The 21,004-nt window shown below is 40.7% G+C and overlaps 1 long non-coding RNA gene across 3 annotated transcripts in view; it reads left to right on the top strand.

The window, feature by feature from the left end:
- Positions 1–9,085, top strand: part of LOC143644371 (uncharacterized) — a 44,010-nt gene extending 34,925 nt beyond the window's left edge. For all 3 annotated transcript variants that reach the window (XR_013156653.1, XR_013156655.1, XR_013156654.1), the window contains 2 exons: positions 2,656–2,858; positions 4,906–9,085. This is a non-coding gene — a long non-coding RNA (uncharacterized LOC143644371). The remainder of the gene's footprint in view (positions 1–2,655; positions 2,859–4,905) is intronic.
- The last annotated feature ends 11,919 nt before the right edge of the window (positions 9,086–21,004 follow it).

Raw genomic sequence — 21,004 nt, 5'->3', positions numbered from 1 at the left:
CTACTCTCTCTGCCCCTGTCTGCTCCCAGGATGTGCATTTGGAAGCCACACATGAAAATAGCATCTCTCGGTGTGGGCCCTTGAATGATGGAGAAGAGTTCACCTCCTCTTTCGACATCATGAGTGAGAAGAAAAATTCTATTCAATTAAGCCACTTGTGTTTCCATAATATAGACATACAGGCTACTGGATGATGGAATAACATGGGGATACCTGGGATAGATCCAGGGTAGTTTGAGGAGCAGCAGGCCATGGGTTTGGGGGAAAGAGTCATGAGCATGCGTGAGACACTGGATCCAGGAGATGGCTGGATAAGCTGGAGAGATAGATCTGGGAATTGTTATTATTCTAAAGGTCATTAACGCTATTTGTGAATGGGATGGCCTACAAAGGAGTTGAAGGTGTCTTTTCTCTCTAGGCACAGAACTGATGCACAAAGCCCCATTCTGATCTCCCAGTTGTTTAATTGTGGAAGAGTTATCTATTAAAAAAAAAAAAAAAGCCTTTTGTTGCCCTATGAGATGCACCAGAAGGCATATACCTCCTTGGAGATATGGAGTGAATTCTTTCTTTTTATACCAGGGCCTGAAACCAATAGGTGAAACACTGGTCCCTGACTCTGCTTCATAGTGAGTGATTATTAATTAAGCCAATACCTTGTGTGCCTTTCAAGCAACAAAACACGCAAGGAACCTGCAACTAGCTATGCTGCAGAAACAATGCAGGGAATCAGGTTAATGGTTCAGCCAAGTTTCTGAAAAGAGTTTTCTCCCTGGGGCAATCCTGCTGTTGGAAGGAAGGACACTACCATGTAGACAGACTTTTCTGATTAATGCAATTTGAACAACCTTATTTTTTTACTTGGGGTGGGGGTAGGGAGTGATGTTAGGAGCCACTACTGTCCACACTCCTCTAATCTGAACTCCATCCACCCGCCCCTTCCATATCAGCTGCCATAGAGTCATTGCAGACAGCTGTGTGTCTAATAATGTAAATGAGCCCCCAAATGAATATAGTGTGAATGCATCTAAGCCAGTTTTAACATTCAGTGTTTATTAGGTTCTTTTGGAAGTATTAGGAGCCTCTGATAATTACAGGAGACAGGGGCTACAGTTCTTTTCACTCCCGATATTGCTATTGGGTAGCAAATTTAATGAAGGCAAGTCTGATCATTTATTATGTTGTACATTTATATTTATATTTATATTTATGCAGGCCCAAACCATCCTAGAGTCAGTCTTCCTGAGCATGGCCAAGCTTTGCTTTCTGTCTTTAGGTACTTCAGCAATTCTGGCTTGGGAACTCCAGTTCGAGATTAGTTCATGATGTTCTAAGGTCTTCTATTCAGAGAGAGAAGACAAGGTCCTTTATTATGGGGGTAAACAAGACCAGAGGGAACTCTAGACCTAGGGAGCCCCTCTAAGGGAGTTAGCTGCAAGGCTTGCTGAATTGTTGCAACTCCCTCACATAAAACCTTTCTCCCCAGCCATGTATCTAGATACCCTCATTCACTGGTGTCGATCTAGACAACAGTGTTTGAAGTGTTTGCCATCTACAGATGGAGTGTGGAGCCCTGATTAGTCTCCTCCAAATGCCAACTAATTTGCCTTATGGTGTTGATCAAGTTTAATCTGCACAGGGATGCTATTTATACCGAAGTATTTTTTGTAAATAAACTGTCATGCATAAAATACAGTGATATACTGTATTTTTTTAAGCATAAAATTTATGAAAGTATAAAATTCTGACAAAATGGTATTCAGTATTACAACTGACCTTTGGAGATTTGAGTCTTTCTTGGCAATACAAAAATGCACTTCCTCCCACTCATGCAACCAAAAAATGCCTACCACAAGTGGGAAAATGATGCCAAAAACAAAAAGAAACCACTCTATCAGCATAAAATCATTCATTTAGACACACTCTTGGAAGAAAAGGACTTGGATCTATAGATCCTAGCACAGTGATCCACCAACTTGCTCCTCATGTCCCCAATGCTTTTAGTAAGAAGAGTTAAAATAATTCCCAAAAGACTCACTTCTGCTATCCTGAGCACTATTTTTATTAACAATTTTTGAGGGACAGGCATTTTTATTGATACATTTGTCATAATAAGTTGCCCACCCAGGGTGCCTTGTGAATATAGCACACTTTGATCCCAAAATTGTTGACTGAATGTTTTTCAGCACAATTACAGATAGAGTAGTTCCAAAGTGTGTCTGCTATCCACCTAATAAGCCAATAATCTTATCGGGATAATAGCTTTTGCTTACCATCAGGTGGTATAATGTTGATCTCCCCTGTAGTATCTAAGAAAGATGCTTTCTGGGTGGGTTATCTCAGCACTGACAGTATAACTCAAATGAGATTCAAGTCTCCAGAAAGCAAGAAGCAAGGAGACACCTCGGTGTGAGGGTGGTGATCTGATTTGGGGGCCTTTGAATGAGGTACACTTTATTGGCTTGAAATAGTTCAAATACTTCCTTATTCCTCAAGTCATGATGGAGACTTTTCCTAGAAAAATAGAACAAACTCATGAAGACACAGTCTATAGTAATTAGCTTGCTTATTACAAGGAATGATGTGTTTCTTAACTGTTTTATTTTTGCTTTAATGAGTGGGTAACCAGAGTCCACCCTTTTCTGTCCACATTAGAGGCTGTATGGTTGTCCCATCCGATAATCCAGGTCACCCTGGAGGATCCCTGAATGTCACCTTTCATTAATGCTGAAGCCAACACTTCGGAAGTGAATGTGGGCAGTTATTCACCACAGGTGTGAATAACGTGTGGTGGGAATGGTGAGAGGTTTAGTGCTGTGACCTTTCAACCTGTGCCAAACTGTACCCCACAAGACAAGGTAAGTGAAAATGTTCCATTTTCAAGGGGCAGTAGAGAACTTGTTTAAAATTAGTTGTGTATATTTTATAGCAATCTAAGTTTTGCCCTCATTCTCAGATAATGTGTTATTTTTCATGACACATATTCTTGTCTTCTCTATAATGGTGATGGATATTTACTATCTGACAGGAGGGAAGCTGCAACAGAAATGCGGACTTGCCACCTCTACCAGTCCCCTAGATGGACAAAATAATACAAGTAATAAGCCTGCTAATAGTTAGATATCCTGCTACAGATATATGCTGTGTACTGGAAATTTAAAAAATTAATATCTATACATAAAATAAACATATATGGCGTATATATACTATAGGTAGGTAAATGGTGATATTAGTATGGTTTGCCTCAAAGCCAAAAATAATAATAGTAATAAAGCACTGAGCTGTTAACTTAGTAAGGCTATCATCCATCTTGAAGGAAATGTTTAAATGCTTGCAGTTACAAAATTGAAGTTACTAGGAATATGGCAGATGATGCTAAAAGTTCACTATTTAAGGAGCATGTATCCAACAGCCCTGGGATTTGGTTGAGGCAGAGAGGCTGGTTTTTTTTTGTTGTTGTTTGTTTGTTTTTAACATAAAGCCCACAGTCCCTACGACAGGAAAGGGTACCTCTGAACCACCTGTATCTTTCATGAACCCATGCTACAGCCTGTAGGGGCACCAAACTGCCTGTCACCTGCCCTTTCTTTTTATTCCTGGGGTACAAACATCAGCCTAGTTCAGACATGGTCTGAGTAGGATCTCAAGGTTTATGTCCAGATCCAGTTGCCAAGAGAGGGTGTTAACAGCCCAGTGTCCTCATGCAAGGCCAGAGTGCTGTGGGATTTCTTGTTGAAGAGTAATACAGAATTTATTTGTGTTAGATTAATGAAGATAACATGATACTGGTGAAGAATAAGATGGGGGAGGGAACATAGAAAATTAAAATCAATCTTCATACTCAAGTGATTCATAATAATGATCAATTTATGAATTTTAATCATTTATAAACTCATGTAATTCACCATGTGGAATCTTTTGAGGGTTTTTTCTTGTTCTACTTCTTTTCATTAAGACTGGAACCAAGCTTACATTGTAAACTATTGATGATTTGTTTCCTTTTGTATCATTTATGTAAAACTGTCTAATATGAAAACAAATGTAGGTTATGAAAAATAAAGATTTCGGCACTTTAATTTTTCTTTTGATTTTGTTTAATTAAAATTTTCTTCAAGAAAAAGAAAAACTCATGTATGGTTTTGCTGTAGCTCTGTACAACTAACAGAGAAGATTCAAATGCTGCTTCACTAAGCCTAGAAGTCTTTCTCTTAGAAAAAAAGAATACAGTGGAATACATGCTACAACAGAATGAATCTGGGAAACATTAAGCAAAGTGAAAGAAGACAGATACAAAAGGACAAACATTGTACGATTCCACTTTTGTGAAATAGCTTAAAAATGCAAATTCATAGAGACAGAAAGTGGATTAGAGGTTACAAGAGCTAAAGGGTGCTATTGCTTAATGGGTTCAAAATTTCTGTTTTGAGTGATGACAAAATCTTGGTAAGAGATGGTGGTGATAGCAGCCAACATTGGCGATGTAATTAATACCATTGAATTTGTAACTTAAAAATTGTTAAAGTGGCAAATGTTATGCTATATATATAAAACCACATATGTATGTAAAAGTTACCACACTAAAAAAATAAATAAAACTTTTTAAAAAGACAGTAGACCTGGTGCCTGCCCATGCAAAGAAATAAAAAATAAATAAAAAATTTGAAAACACAGCAGAGATGTGCAAAGATTTGAGTATAGCTATTATGTGACCATGGTAAATGGGAACACTCCCGGGGAGGCAGAAATGCCCTCAAATAGGTTTATGCTTTCATACTCTGATCATTACAATGGAATACAAACATAAGGATGTTTCTGAGTTGACTCATATCTATGATCAATGCAATTTATAAGAATAAACACATGCAATTGCAAACATGTTTTTCAAGCAGCTTTCTACCATCACAGTGTGAGAAGAGGTCTAAACTTCTGCCTGCCTTCAACAAAATGGGAACTCAGATACCACAAAGACTGGCTTTCAAGAAAAGACACTGAGTGCTTTTGGTGTGTCTCTTCAGAGAAATATGAGTGTGCTTTTGGTGTGTCTCTTCAGAGAAATAGGAATGTGCGGTTTCCGTTTCCATTTGGAGGGTATATTTTAAAAGATAAGTAGCTCTATTTTTTTTTACCCCAAAACCAACTTTGAGTGTACAGAAGAAACCAGGTTACATATTACCCATATTAAATCAAAATTATGTCTTAATGTTCAGGATGGGTAGAGCCATTTTTATTATATTTTGATGTACAATTGCTGCTTTCAAGATGTTTCCCACCCACGATTCAGTCTTACGGTGAGTAGTTCATAGCAGACTCAGTGGGAGACTCTACCAAAACTAGTGACCCAGAAGGACAGACGGACACAAAGCCTTGGCTCCCTGACTACCTGCATTTATCCCCGCAGCGAAACACATGTACACAGACTTTCTGGGGGAGAAAGAAAAATAAGGCTTTCTGGTAAATAAGAGATATGCTTACCATTTTAAAAAGGTTTCATAATTGGAAATATGTAGGTCCCATGACAGCTCTGAAATATCATGGCTCTGATCTGATGATGCCAGCCAAGAGAGGAAGGTTTTTACAGCAGTTATGAAGAAAATAAGTTGATTGAGCAATAAAGAGTATTATGGCATTGCTGTAAGAGGAATGTACAGATTTTGAATATGGCTTGATTCTATATTGTAAAGACATTATGTCAATGACCTGTATCTATTTTTCAAATATATATATGCAGTGCAGGAGTCCCTCTTGTGAAGCACACTGTCCTCCCTCCCTAATCCATGCTGGCTTCTGTGCAACTGTGCACAGTCTTAACTGGCATGCAGGCACCCTGGCTTTGTTACTCCCTGATGGTTCCCACTGCCTGGGAGCATCATTCCGTCCTAGCCGTCCCTGGGCTGAGGTTTCCAGGCAGCAAGGAGGACACTCCACAAGCCCTGCCAGCTGTGACGGGGCTATGATCATAGAGCCAGTGTGGGCTATGAATGTAATGGTCATTTTCTTCCATGGTGGCTTCACCTGCTTCAAAGAGGACCGCCATCATGCTGTGATGGGAACTCCTCATGAGATGATTTATACTAGGACTGTGGTCAGTCTCACTCTCCTGTGAGCCTCCCATTTCAGGACTGATTTTCTAAGGCAACATGATTTGCTCTTGGCTCTGGAAGCCAAGGATTCCCTTTTGTGCAGCGGTGAACAAATGCTACCTGTTTACACCATGGCTCAAAAACTGGTAAGGTGGGAACCCATCCTGACATTATAAGTTTATATTACTTTCAAGAATAAGATCAAATATACCCACAGATTAATTATGCTAACTTTTGCAGATACTCAAAAACATAATTTTGATCTGGAAAAAGCCAAATTGTGTTCACGCTAATGGGCATGTTTTCTGCTCTGCTCTCCATAGTGGGTATAAAACTAAAATTTATGCTTTATTGAACGTAGACTAAGATCCACCCACTGGCTGCCTAAGCATGTATGGTCCTAGCAGGCACTTGGTGTCCTGTGGGAGTAAATGTAGCGATGAAAGTGCTGATGAAGTGGCCGAGATTTGTGAAGTCTGGCATTTAAATAAAGATACTTCCCCAGAACTTTTCTGTGATTATGTTCACCTCCACCTCCAGCATAAGCAGGGGCTTCTATTTTCCCAGTTTGGCCCTGGCCACAATATTTGAGGGTTGTTGCATAAAAGGGTTAACTCTGAACCTCTAGTATATTAATAAGATTGCTGCTGGCGAAATAGATGTGAACTATGATCCAATTCTTCCAATACCACTTAAGTGAGAAGCCTGGGAACTTACACTATCAGGCTTCATCTTCTTAGAATATGTCCTCTTGAACATTCAGAGATGATAATGTGGTTTTGGTTTTTTGGAAAGTGCCAAAGACCCTACACAGACTCTGTTCAGAGCCCGCTTCACCATAGCATGCTCATGCCTATTTGAATGCTTACGTAGCAGTTACCTTTCAATGCATGAACCTGAGATTTTCAGCAGTGTAGAGGTAATCTAAGACCCATCTCTAAGGGGTAACCCAGGAGAACTTTCTAGTGACTTACCACCTGGGCACCACACTGAGAGGTTTTGCTTCTGCAGGCTCAAAGTATGAGAGCTCTAGGATAGGATGTTGCTTGTGGTAGATTGAATTATGTCCCCCCAAAAAGACATGTTCAAGTCCTATCAAGTGCTGATTTCCAGTCCTGTGTAGGATGTGAACTCATTTGTAAACTGGACCTTTGAAGATCCTATTTGGATGAGGCCAATTTGAATCAGGTGGGCCTTTCTTAATCCGATATAGCTGAGGTCCTTAGAAGCAGAGGAAATTCTGAAGCCGTCAGTTAGGAGGAACCGGGGCAGGAGACAGGAGGAGTCAGGTGGCCGTGTGACTGAGGATTGTCAGAAAGTCGTCACCAGCCTGGAGAAGTCATGGTCTTGCCGACGCCTTGATTTCGGATTTCTAGCCTCCAAAACTGTGAGTTGATACGTTCTTGTTGTTTAAGCCAAGCAGGGTGTGGGATTTGTCATTGCATCCTGGTAAACTAAGTACTCAACATAATGGCATTTCATTGAATGCTGGGAAGAACGGCAAAGTAAATTTTAACAAGTTAAAGGATCTCAGGTTTGATTATTGTGGAAAGAGAGAAAATGAACCCTCCAGTGTCGTTGTTAAGTTACAGGCTCTCATTAGGGATAGACTGTGGTGGGTAAAGAAAAAGGTGAAAAGGGAACTCTGCAAGATGGTCCTACACGTGTTATTATTAACTACTTTACAGCATGCCCCTATGGCTGCTGAATCCTTTAATAGGCAGTGACATACTGGCCAGATCCTTTAATTCTGGAAAAAGCTTTTGTGTGTGTGATAAAACCGGTGGGAGATGGAGATAAGATGTTATCAGAGTTTTCTTAGAAGAGTAGATGGTATTGGCACCTTTTATACTGCTAGTGGTAACCCTGTTTTCCATGCGTCTGATCTCTGGAGGCCTTCTTACAATATTTAATGATACAGGGTGGTGATTCTGTGAGCATGATGTTGTGGACAATGGTAGAAAATAGATGAAGAGAAGCCTTCATCAAGTACGTCATATCTAAAATGCCAGAAACCTTAACTCTATTCCAACTATAACCCGATCAGGGGAAAGGGAGCCACACTGCCAATATGATCACAAAACACACAGTTCTTGTCTCCTACCTGCCTAAGACTAATTCAGATTTGAAGTAGGCCAAATAAAGGTACGCTGTGCTCATCTGTTTCCTTTTGGAAGCCTCCCACGCTGTCACCTAATTGTCCCTGCAGATAACTCCCGATAAATTAAGTAAACCTGAGACTCCTTACCATGTGAACTCATTGACAAACACCCAGAGATATTCCCTCCTCACCTGCTGCCTTCTGGAAGCCCTCCATGTTGCTCGGTAGTTGCCCCTGCATGCCTCCTGGTAAATTAAATGCACCTGAGACTCCTTAGCATGTTGACTCCTTGAAAAAACAACCCGTATCTGATTGTGTGCTAAGGAATCTGAGCCTTTTGGAGTATGTGTGTGTGCACCCCTAAAACAAAGCAAAGCTACAAAAATTTAGTTCCTATAATCTCAGGGCTTGCCCTCAAAATGCTGAAGGGTGAAACCTCTGGAGACCCTAACCAGATCTGCATTTTTACCAAAGGTGAGTGCTGAGTAGAGGTCTGGTGAGGCAGTCTGTGAGATTCCCCAGAGGTTAGCAAGTTCTCCTGTCCCTCTGGTTCTGAGGCTTCTGACCATTTGCTCTTAGAATAAACCAAAAAGCTGTATCTGGCGAACTGTTTATCAGATGGAACTAGTGCTTTCAGTGAGGAAAGTGGGATTATGTGTTTTACCTGCCATCCAGACCTATGTCAGTTTATGACTGACAGATTATGCTGTCCAACATGGGAGTGACTAACTAGTTGGGGCCGTTGTGCACTTAAAAAGTGGCTGGTCTGAACTGAGTTATGCTGTAAGTGCAAACTACACACCAGATTTCAAACCATAGATATAAAAAAAATCTCATTTGTGGCTTTTATATTGAAATGAAAATCTGTATATATTTGCCTAATAAAATGGGTTATTTAAATTACTTTCATCTGTTTCTGTTTAGTTTTGAAATATGGCTGCTAGGACGTTTTAAATTACACTTATATTTGTGGCTCATGTTATATTTTTATTGGTCAGTGCTGACCCAGAAATTTCATGCTGCTCTGACCTAAATAAAGTGAGTGGAATTAAGTCTGTGGCTGGGCTTTAAAACCAGCTTGTTTCTACTGATGTGGTCAAAAAGAAGAGCTTCTACTTTTGTCCTGAGCATCAGTGAGCCACTTGCCCATCCTTGTACTCCGGAAGCACCAAACTTGTACTGCATCTGTAGAAATCTTGGCCAAAGTGCACAAGTTTTCAATGGTGCTGCAGAGAAAACCCAGGGCTTCTGTTAAAGAAGATGAAGGAACATGTTGGCCAGGAGGTCAGGGGAGGTAAGAGGCTGCCATTGCTGGCCTGGATTGTTTTGCCATGAGACCCGGCACAGGCAGGCACCAGCCAAGGCAGGAATGTCTGCGTGCTGTGACACATCCCATTGTTTATCCTGAGGAAGCAAGACTAGGATCAACTGGGCAGAGTAAACTCACATGATGGAGGTGACATGGAAGGGCTTCCCCAAACCGTCCTGTCTAGTGAATCTGAGGAAGTAAAAGGTGATCCTGATATTGAATGTGTGCTGAAAAGAAAAAATGAAAAATCTGGTTTATCTTGAAAAAATAGTTTGTGTGGACCCTGCTTTTCTTTTTTTTTTTCTTTTTTTCAAACAGTGAAATTTCTTTGTTTATTAGTGTGGAGGAAGGCATGGGTTTTGGGAAAAGAAAAAAAATAATCCATACACAAAATAAATAAAATACCATGAGTCAGTTTATGACTGACAGATTATAATCTTCTTTTTATCCCCTGGTTGACGGAACTCCTGTCAGGAGATGCGTGTCTGCAGAGATGAGCACTGGCCGTGGCGGTCTGTTATTGCCCCAGCACCAGCTGCTTTACTTATTACTCACCGTTTTGTCACTGTGACGGAGGAAGCGAGACCACATATTTACATCCTGGCTGAGAGAGCCTTTCCAGTGTGGGCATGAGAAATGAAAAAACAAAAACAAAAGCGCAGTGTTGTAGCTACGTGTTACAGAATGTGGAATATTCCTCTTCTGAAAAGTCACCAGCATTTCACTTTAAAACATATTATGAATTCCCACACCATGCACCCCCCCAAATAAAAAGATTATGAGCAAGTGTCTAAAGAAGTAAAAAATATATATGTATCAGTTGCTTTATAGAAATGAACTGGAAGAAGCTCCTACCAGCTACAATTCCAATAACTTGGATATAAAAAATAACGGATTAATCATAAGCCACAAAGTGAATATAAATCTGCAAGCTATAGTGATATGCAAAACGGGGAAGGTCTAAGGTAAAGATCTTCTTAATGAAAATTGTTTAAAGTTAAGAGTGATGATTGTACAACTGAGTGAGGATAATGTGAGACATGGATGGTTGACAGGGGACATTATACATGATCCCCAATGGATGGAGGTGGCTGAAGGATATATCTCCTGAGAAGCGGAATGGTGAACTGTGGTAGATACATATGACAGAAAATTGTGTGGCTACAGAAAGGAATGAAGTCATGAGGTGTACAACGAGGTGAATGAATCTTGGGGACATTGTGTGGTGCAGAATAAGCCAGAAACAAAAGAACGAATAATGTATGATCTCTTTTAGAACTACCTATAAGAAAATTAGGACCTAGATTGTAAGCTCTTATAGCAGTCAAGTTTAGTCTGGAGCTGTAATTGTTATTTCTAGATTTTGAGATACTGTGTGCTCTCTCTCTCGGTCTGTCCGTCTCTCTTTGTCTGTCTGTCTCTCTGTCTCTATGTGTATGTGTACAAATATATATATGTGTACACACACACACACACACACACACACACACACACACACACATATATTTAACCTGGAACTTTGGCTACCTGTTTGACACCTAAGACTCAGAGCTGGAGTTCTATAGCTCTGAAAATCAGCATTACTACATAGAACAAATGTTAAAGAAATCAAAAAAAGAGATCAAGCTTCTCTTAGCAATAAGAATGAAGCCAATCAGTCTGGAACTAAGGTGAATCAGAGTACAGAGTAAAGGACAACATTGTCTGTATTTTAGGACACCACCTACTGTATGAGAAAGCAATTTTCCAACATGTATTATGCTAATTGATTCAGGAAAGAATCCTCAAGGGTGGCTAAAATAAGGGAAAGTAGGTTGGGGAGCAGAATATTTGCATAGTACCAGAGTATCAGGTTACATATTTCTTACTACTGCAAGACTGAAAATATACCTTTATAGAGAAAAAATCTGATAATCTTTCCCTTAATCAAGTGGCCAAACTTATATCACAGATGGTGGGGCACCATGACATCACGTTCCTGCTGATGTGATAAAACATGCAGTAGACAACACGGTCTATCGAGTATTCTTGCCAAAATGTTTAACCTGAATCTAGTCAAACATAGAACTGCCCTATTTAGTGCGAGAGCTACAAGCCACACGTAGCTATTAAGCAACTAAAATGTCGTCCAAACTGATATGGGCTGTGAGTATAAAATATTGGACTTTGAACACTTAGTATGAGAAAGAAATGTAAAACATCTCATGTTGATTACATGTTGAGATGATAATATTTTTATAGATATTTAAAAAATTAAATATATTAAAATTAATTTCACAATAGCCAAAAGATGGAAGCAACCCAAGTGCCCACAAACAGATAGATGGATAAACAAAATATAACACATACATACAATGGAATATTATTCAGTCATAAAAAGGAATGGCGTTTTGATACATATTCCAACATGGATGAAGCTTGAAGACATTATGCTAAGTGAAAAAAGCCAAACACACACAAAAGGACAAGTATTGTATCACTTCACTTAAACGAAATACCTAGAATAAGGAGCTCCCAGGAGCTCTGGGGGTGGCGAAGGGTGTGGGGCGCAGAGGGATGGGGAGCTATTGCTTAATGGGTACGTTTCTTTTTGGAACAATGAAAAAGTTTGGGTACTGGATGGTGGTGATGGTGGCACAGCATTGTAAATACATTTAATGCCACTGAATTGTGCACAAGACAGTGGTTAAAATGGGAAATTTTATGTTTTATGTCACCACATAATAACTTAAAAAATTAACATCCATTTCAACTTGCTATTTTTAAATGTACCCTTGAAGTTTTAACAGTTGTATCAAAACTTCAGTGCTTCAAGGATCTTAACAGATTAAAGATAGAAGAAACTGGTATTTGTGTCCCTCCCCCCCGGCAGACCTAGATATATATGGTCCCAATAGTTACAGAACAACTCAGTAGAAGCTTTGGTTGATAGGTCAGGTTCACATTTAATTAGGAGATGCTATTATTGACGAGGCCGAGAGCAGGTCCTCTGACAGGTTCTTCCATCCTAATTTTACAGGACAGGGAATGCTCATTGTGTACAATTCAGGAAGGAAGGATCGGGTGTTCTTGGAGGTAGCACTTTGTCACGGAAGCTTTCCTCGATGCGTGTAAAGTAGGAGGAGGTATCTCAAAAAGGCCCAACTCTGACTTGCATCACTCGTTGAGCGATAACGTTTTTGAAAGCTCTCTTCATTGTTTGTAGCGTTCATGTTCGTATGTGTGTTAAAATGTTCTGAGAAAAATATTTGAAGGGATGGTTGGGCCTCTAAAGGCATCTTCTGATGCTGACTGGCCAGTTTCTTTTTTTCTTTTGCTGATACTCTTTGTCTGATGCTTTACTTTTTCTAAAGTTTTCTCCTAAGTTACCTCTCTTATCTGTAAAAATCCCACCGATTTCTTGATCCACTTCTTAACTGAACACAATGTTTTAACATTCCTCAGCACAGCTAGAGCTATACTATTGGAATTGTCCCCAAGTGAGAGCTAAAAAAAATCAACATTTCTTTCAAATGGGCATAGCCTTTCAAAACAAGCCTCTGAAGTTTCTTGCCCTCCTTACCCCAATCATCATTGAAGCTCCATGAAATCACACCAATACTAAACCAGCATGTGTCTTACTTAACCCTTCTGCAGCTTCCAAACCAGTTTTTCTTTTTAGAAGACCATTTATTCCTTTTAAATATTCCCTTCTATAGAAGTCACAGGTGAATCTTCATAACGAGAATGGGAAAACACAAAATTTATCTGTTCAGTATTGACATGGAGGTCCTAGAGTGCAATGATACAAAGAAAATAAATACCAGGTGTAAAGATAAAAAAGAAGTAAGACTTTTACTATATATATAAATGACATGATTGCTTATAGAAAATGTCTACCGACAAATTACTAGATTTATAAGGTGAGTTTTAGCATGGTCATTAAATACAAAGAGAGAAAATAAAAATCGATCATGGGGGCCCTGCCTGGGATCCGTGGCCCCACTTCTTGGTGGTGAGGCCATGTGAGACAAAGGTCCCTTGGGCAGGCCTCGGCCAGCAGGGACAAAGGCAGGGACTGGGGGCTGAGGGAGGGGACAAAGGGGCAAGAGTGCAGAAGGGTGGGGGCCCAGAGCCAAGCCCAGCCAAAGCGGGCACTGATGCCATGACCTGCCTGCAGCTGTCCCTGTCCCTTCAGGGACATCGTGTGCCTCTCGGCACACCCAGCCTGAGACCTTCCAGCACTTAGTGTGGAATCGTTACCAGTTGCCACATGCATATAAACCATGGGATGCCAAGTACATCTTCTGCAGATGGAAAACACAATTACATCCTGCAAAGATTTTGTTCTGAATCATCTTCCACAAAAAAAAAAAAAAAAGAGAGAGAAAAGGAATCTTTTAATAGATGTTCAAATACTCTCACTAGGTGAAAAATTAAGGTGAAACGCACACAGGTCAAAATCCTAAAGAAGTCTCAAGTTGAAAATATTGCCTCGCAGATTGAGGCAACTGCCCACCCTGGAGGAACTGGCTGATGGTCACAGCTCCCAGGGGCCCTGGGTGTTTTGAATGAGAGAACCAGGTAGAGTCAAGGAAGCTCTTCAGGAGAAGAAAGAACTGGTCTGTCTCTAAAGCAAGGAGTCTACGGAACCAGCTTCCTCACTCTGTGATTCTAACTTTTCCTCTTTTCTCCTTGAGGCCGTTCTGGGCCTGAGGGGCATGGAAGTGGACTGCAGAGCTTACCAAATGTGCCGACTTGTAAAAAAGGATCTCAGGTGCAGAGCGGGCTTGTTCTGGGTGGTGCCTGTCCCTGTGGGGCCTCCCGGATGCTGGAGAATGCCCCGCAAGGAGCTGTGCCCACAGAGCAGCCAGAGTCCACCTGCCTAGGGATCAGAGACGAGGGCAGCACGGCCTACCTGTGGGGATCCACGGGGTACATGACTCTGTGCAGTGCCTCTGAAGTTGACCTGCCTCTTCCCCACATTCCCGTGGGCAAAATGAGAAACCTTCATCTCTCAGATCCTGAGAAGGTGAAGGAAGTGCATCAGTCTTACTGAGGGCCGGTGGGGTTTAATTCCATGGGTTCTATTCTGGAGGAAGATGACCCACAAGGATCCTTTTATGCCATAAACCACGTTTTGGTATTTAAGTGCTAGTCTGGTCTAAATACCAAAAATATCCCTCTGGCCAGCAGTGGTCAAAAGCATCAGGTGAAGAGATAAGAAAGAGAGTGAACTCTTTGTTGAAGGAGACATGAATCCAAAAGGGAGAGGGTAAAAACACTGTTGACTGTTTCTTATCAGTGGCCCCAAGTTTCAGTTTCCAGGTGAAGATGTGCTGTCCCTCTGAGGGAATGCAGGTGATGGAGGGGGGCTGAGCAGAGGCCCCTCAGCACGGTTCCCGGACCCTAGCTGAGTCTGAAAGCAGCTCGTCTGCAACACGCCCTCCTTGCAATTCAGACCTGCCAGGAAGAATGACCCAAACAATGCTCCATGTAGAGGGACTGGTCAGACCTTCTTATTTTCAAAACTTAATGCGCTGACCTTGAAAGGCGGCGGAATCAGACACTCAGTGGACCCCACCGTTTCCCACAAACTAACAAAATGTGTTAGTGCAGAGGCTGCAAGGGAGCATCCCTGCCCCGGGTGGAGTTTTGCTGTTGAGTTCACTGGCTGTAATGGACTTGGTACACAAACACATCCTCCCTATTGCCAGGTTTTGATCAGAAGCTTTGTGGATCACAGATAGGCCATCTGCCTTCTAAATTTTTCCTAGCCAGGTTTTTATCGGACACCAGTCATTGACCAGGTCCTTCATCACGGGATGAAAATGGACATGAATATATTGACTTGGGGTTGACCAGGCCTCCCTGACCCCGTGTGCTTCCTGGCCCTCCGGTACTCGTGGACTGCCACGCCTCCCACTGGTGGGGAGGCGGGGGGGGGATGGCGTATAAAGAAAGAATGCAGTTCCAGCCCAGGGGGGTGTGGGGCCTCCCCCTCCTGCCACCTGTCCCCACCCAGCGGCCCAATGTCGCCTCCAGACTGCCCTTCCCCTCAGGCGTTCTTGGCTCCAGATGGCTTCCCCAGACAGCCTGGGAAAAGCACAAGCGCATTTGATAAAGAAGCTGTGCTGGGTGTGAGGCTCCAGTGGCCGCCTCATTTTTATCAGAGGGAAAGAAAACATTTTTAGATCATTAGATGAAGTACATTTACATGTTAACTTTTACTTCTCTCTGCTTCATCAAGTATCATGGTGTCTCTTAGAAAATTAAAGCACTTTTATTGTAAAGAGAAACAGCAACAAAAATTGTCTATGTACTGGCAATAAATAATTTTAAAATAAAATATTAAAAACTGTTTACAATAGCATTAAAAAAAAGAAATCAACAAAAAATGGACAATACATCTATCCTGAAAACCATTGAACATTACTGAGAGAAATCTCTACTCTCTAAATCATTGGAAAAAGATACCATGTTCACAGATTGGAGACTTATTAAGGTGCCAATTATCTGCAAACTTGTCTATAAATTCAAAGCAGCTCAAATAAAAACCAAAACAGGTTTTGGGTTTGTTTTTCTTTGTTAGAAAAAGATGATACTAAAATATTTATGGAAGTATAAGGACCTAGAACTGCCAAGACCTCTTTGAAAAAGAATAGTTAAGTGAATTAAACTATCAGCTGTCAAAACTCACTATAAATCAGTAAGAGCTAAAACAATGCATATATGGTGCAATGATAATTAGATTTGTTAAATGGAGTGGAGGATCCAGAAATAGACCTTTACTACTACAGTCACTTCATCTAAAAAGATGCTACTGCAATGCAGGGGGAGAGGATAGTCTTTTAAATAAATGTTGTTGGAGCAATCAAATATTCACAAAAAGAAATTGACCTTGGTTCCTTCCTTACACTGTCCATAAATTAATTTGAGATGGATCATAATCCTAAATGCTAAAGGTAAAACAATAAGAATTATAGAAACAAGGGATCAGTGCCCGAGAAAGTTCACATAGAGTTGAGAGACTACTCTGGAGGTCACTCTTAGCAAGCTTCAGTTAGACATTGCTGCTATCATAGTTTGCCAACCCCCAACCAAAACCATTCCTGCCAATCCTGAAGAACACTCGGTATATAAGATTCTGCAAAGTTTCCATGCACTAGGATATAAGATTCTGCAAAGTTTCCATGCACTAGGATAACTTTCCAGAAACCTACAACCTTTAGATGGATCCCTGGGCCAGATTAGTCCTGAAATGCAGAGGGTCCAGCCTCTCTAGAACATCAACTAGTTCCATCCCCCTTCTCCCCTAAGGGAACTTTAGGGGAACTTTTTAAGGGAACTTTTCCCCTAAAGAAAAGTTAGAATGGCCATAGCCCAAATACCCTGAAGAGTCAGAGAAAGGTCAGAGGTGACGGTGGAGTTATACAGAGAAGGTCAGGTTTAACAAATGAGTATGATTGCTGAATCGTTATATTGATATTTCTTTTAATCTTCAGTATCTTAGAGCAGCTAGAAGTAAAAAGCTAAAATTGTGGAACTGTAACCCATACCAAACTCTGAAATCTGTTCTACAACTAATTGTTGTGCTGTACTCTGAAATTTATTGCTTTTTTGTATATGTTTTTTTTCACAGAAAAAGAAAAAAAAAGTCGATTGTGATGACAAATGCATAGCTATATGATGATATTGTGAACCATTTATTGTACGTTTTGGATGCTTACATGGTATCTGAATATATAATATACATCAATAAAAAATGTCTTCATGACCTTGGGCTAGACAAAATTTTCCTAAGTAGGAAATAAAGAGTACTAACTGTAAGATTAAGGAGTTCTCCTTCAATACCGTCAAGAAAGTGAAAAGTCAAGCCATTATCCGGGAGAAAGACTCATATGTAGAATATATAAAGAACTCCTATAAATCAATGAGGCAAAGATAAGCAACTCAGTATAAAAAATGAGCAAAGATATAAGCTTGTCACAAGAAAGGATATCCAAAAGGCCAATAAACAATATGCAAAGGTGTTCATCATTACTTTCCAGGGAAATGCAATTGAAATTATAATGACATACCACTCCACATCGACTGCAATGTTTCAAATTAAAAAGACTCCAAATTTCAAGTATTGGTGAGAACAGAGAGCAATTAGAGCACTGATGCACTGCTCAAGCATATGTAAATGGTTAATCCATTTTGGAAAAATATTTGGTAGTATTAATACCTAATACCCAAGAGAAACGAATGCATATGTTCATCAAAAGACATGACATGATGGACTTTACATAGCTATGAAAAAGAATGAAAACATGCAACAAAGTTGAATGAATCTCAAAAGTATGTTAAGTGAAATAAGCCACATACAAAAGAGTGCATACCATATGATTTCATTTCTATGAAACTAAAGAATGCACAAAATTAATTGATTATAGAAGCCAGTGTAGTGGTTGCCTCACATTGGGGCAATTTGAAAGAGAACAACAAACTTTACAGGGTGCTGAAAATGTTCTGTATCTTGATCTAGATGGGGGTTATATGAGTATTTACATGTGGACAACTCGTTAAGCTGTATATTTAACCTTGTGTATTTTAACTCTCAATTTGTTATTTTTTAAAAAAGTACATAGTTAAGCTGATGCTTGTTTAAACCTAAAGGAAGTTTGGTAAATGTAGAAACATTTTAAGGATTGTCTTCACTTTGCCATAATTGTCCAGAAACATAATTCCTTCCAGTCAAACAATCTGCTCTTAAAATAAAATTAAGCCTCAAGGCCATCTAATTGGGATCTTGAGATAAGCTTTACTGAAAATAGAGAGAGATCTCATACAAACAGCTTCTGTTTTAGAGATTAGGTCTTTGTTGGTCTACAAAGCTATTGCAAACACTGCTAATTGACTTTCCAGTATCCATTTATCCTTGATTTCTTGCTAGCAGAGACTTAATTTTGTTCCGTGTTCACCAGTTCTCCTCCTGACTTCTGAGAGAGTGGTCCTGTCCTTAGCTCCCAAGTAAATCCTAACTCAGCAAATTATGGTGGTTCCAGTGACCTGGGATGAGATTGGTGTATTTTGAGCATGTGATGCAGTTCTGCTCAGTTAGCGGAGGGAGAGATCTGCTCTCTCTCTTTAGGGAGGTGCTTCTGGAAAAGCGTCAACATCCCAAAAGAGACACTGAAAGAGAAGCTCTTTTCTGTCTCTGGGTGCTGTTTTTTGAAGTACGACTCAGAGATACAACAATGATGCTGAGGGAAACCAGCTTTGAAAGGAAGCTGATGAGGTTGAAGGTGACATGAGAAGGATGAAGGGTCCCTGAGCCTGTTCTAACGTTACTGCCCGTGCCATGCCTGTCGTTCTACCTCTGGACACCCTGTAAGTGACTGAGCATTTTCTGTTACCTGCAGTCAAAGGTGCCCTATCTGATGCTGAGATTCCACAGGGATCTGTCACAGCTTCTTTTTCTTTTGTATGCTGTATGGTGAGGGTCACATTTCATTCTTTTTCCATGTAACTATCCCATCATTACAGCATCATTTGTTGATTTTTTCCCCCCCGGGGAACTGCATGGGCTGGGAATTGAACCTGGGTCTCCCACATGGCAGGCGAGAATTCTACCACTGAACTGCCCTCACACCCCACTACTTCTTAATCATTGGCTCCAACCTAACTAGCCATTTTGAAATCCTCAAATTTATTACCTTCTCTCACCTTAGGGTCTTTGCAAATGCTTTGCACTTTGCCTGGGATATTCTCTACCCCCTTTATTACTCAATACCTACTCATCCTTCATAGTTCAACTCAAGGGTTGTTTCTTTAGAGAAGGATACCCGACTCCTCAGACTAGCTCAGGCTTCTACTTAGCCTACCCTAGGACCCTGAACAGGCCTTCATTCTCCTTATTGCATCCTTAGTTTAAGACAAGAGATTGCATTTCAGAATACATGAGTGCTGTTCAAGCTGTGGTTGTGCATATTCAGGGCGGTGGCATCAGTGTCCACCAACATTACACTCTTCTCATACCTGACCTGTCTCCTCACCTCAAATTGTTCCGACTGTTACTCAAAGCTTGAGATAAGTTTTGCCAGAGCTCTCGCAGACACTGAGATGATCATCTGAAATGCCCTTGATTCTGTGAGGAACACCATGTACTGGCACATATATCTTGATTGCATGTGACTCTAAATCATTATAGCTCTCAGCCATTTTATCAAGATTCTGCCAGGCCCGTGCATCTTCCTGGAGGTTCACGCAGACTGCTGTCCACAGAAGCTGCTCCTGAAGCACCCCTGGGTGGGATTAGCAAGCTGAGTGTTTGCATTTGAAGTCATGGAGTCTGCATATTTCAGAGCCACGAGTCTGGTCTCTAGGATGAGCTCTTCACAGCTGGAAGGATAGCTCCATGAGCCATCCTAGGCTGATGGGACAGTATTTGTTCATCTTCTCAACCTGCGACATTTCTTCCTCAGTTCCATAACTTTCTCTAACCTATTCCAGCTACCTCCACCCAGGCCAAGCCTCTATTTTCTCCTGAAATGTTTTCTTTCTATAATCTCAAGAAGTATGATCTTCCTAAATGATACAAAATTTGATCTTCCCATCCTTAATCTCTTCTTCCTTCGCAGGAACCTCTGATAGCTTCACCAGTCTACTTTCTCCCCAGCTAGCAGCTCAGCTCTGACAGTATCCCCTCACCCCTTTGTCTCTCTCTGTCTGTGGGCCTGTGAAGTATGTGGATTGAGAGAATCAAAGATATGATTTGCCAATTAAGAAATTTATTTGCTGATCTAAAACAAAAGAATTAATTGAACCAGTTGAATATTTCTTAAAATGACCCAACCAGGTTTATGTGCAGAAGGTGTCAAATTGTGGTAGTGTTCTTGTTTGCTAGTTTCCAGAATGCAATATACCAGAAACAGAATAGCTTTTAACATGGGGAATTTAATTTACAGTTCTAAGGCTGACAGAATGTCCCAATTACAGCAAGTCTATAGAAATGTCCAATCAAAGGCATCCAGGGAAAGATACCTTGGTTCAAGAAGGCCGATGACGTTCAGGGTTTCTCTCTCAAGTGAGAAGACACATGGCGAGCACGGCATCATCTGCTAGCTTCTTCTCCTGGTTTCCTGTTTCATAAAACTCCCCGGGAGGCTTTTTCCTTCTTCATCTCCAAAGGTCACTGGCTGGTAGACTCTGCTTCTTGTGGCTATGTCGTTCTGCTCTCTCTGAATCATCCATTCTCCAAAATGTTTCCTCTTTTATAGGACTCCAATAAACCAATCAAGACCCACCCAAATAGGTGGAGACATGTCGTCACCGAATCCAGCTTAACAACCACTCTTGACTAAACCACATCATCCAAGGAGATGATCTGATTACAGTTTCAAACATGCAGTATTGAATAGGGATTATTCTACCTTTATGAAATGGGATTTTGATCAAAACATGGCTTTTCTAAGGGGAATACTTCCTTTTAAACCAGCAAAGGTAGATATGTGCTATTTCCTGCAAATGGAAAAATGGCCTAGAAAATGC

Source organism: Tamandua tetradactyla, chromosome 8, assembly GCF_023851605.1.
Source record: "Tamandua tetradactyla isolate mTamTet1 chromosome 8, mTamTet1.pri, whole genome shotgun sequence".
In the NCBI taxonomy this organism is placed as follows: Eukaryota; Metazoa; Chordata; class Mammalia; order Pilosa; family Myrmecophagidae; genus Tamandua; species Tamandua tetradactyla.
Note: the sequence above shows the minus strand (reverse complement) of the source record. Positions and strands in the feature narration are given on the sequence as shown.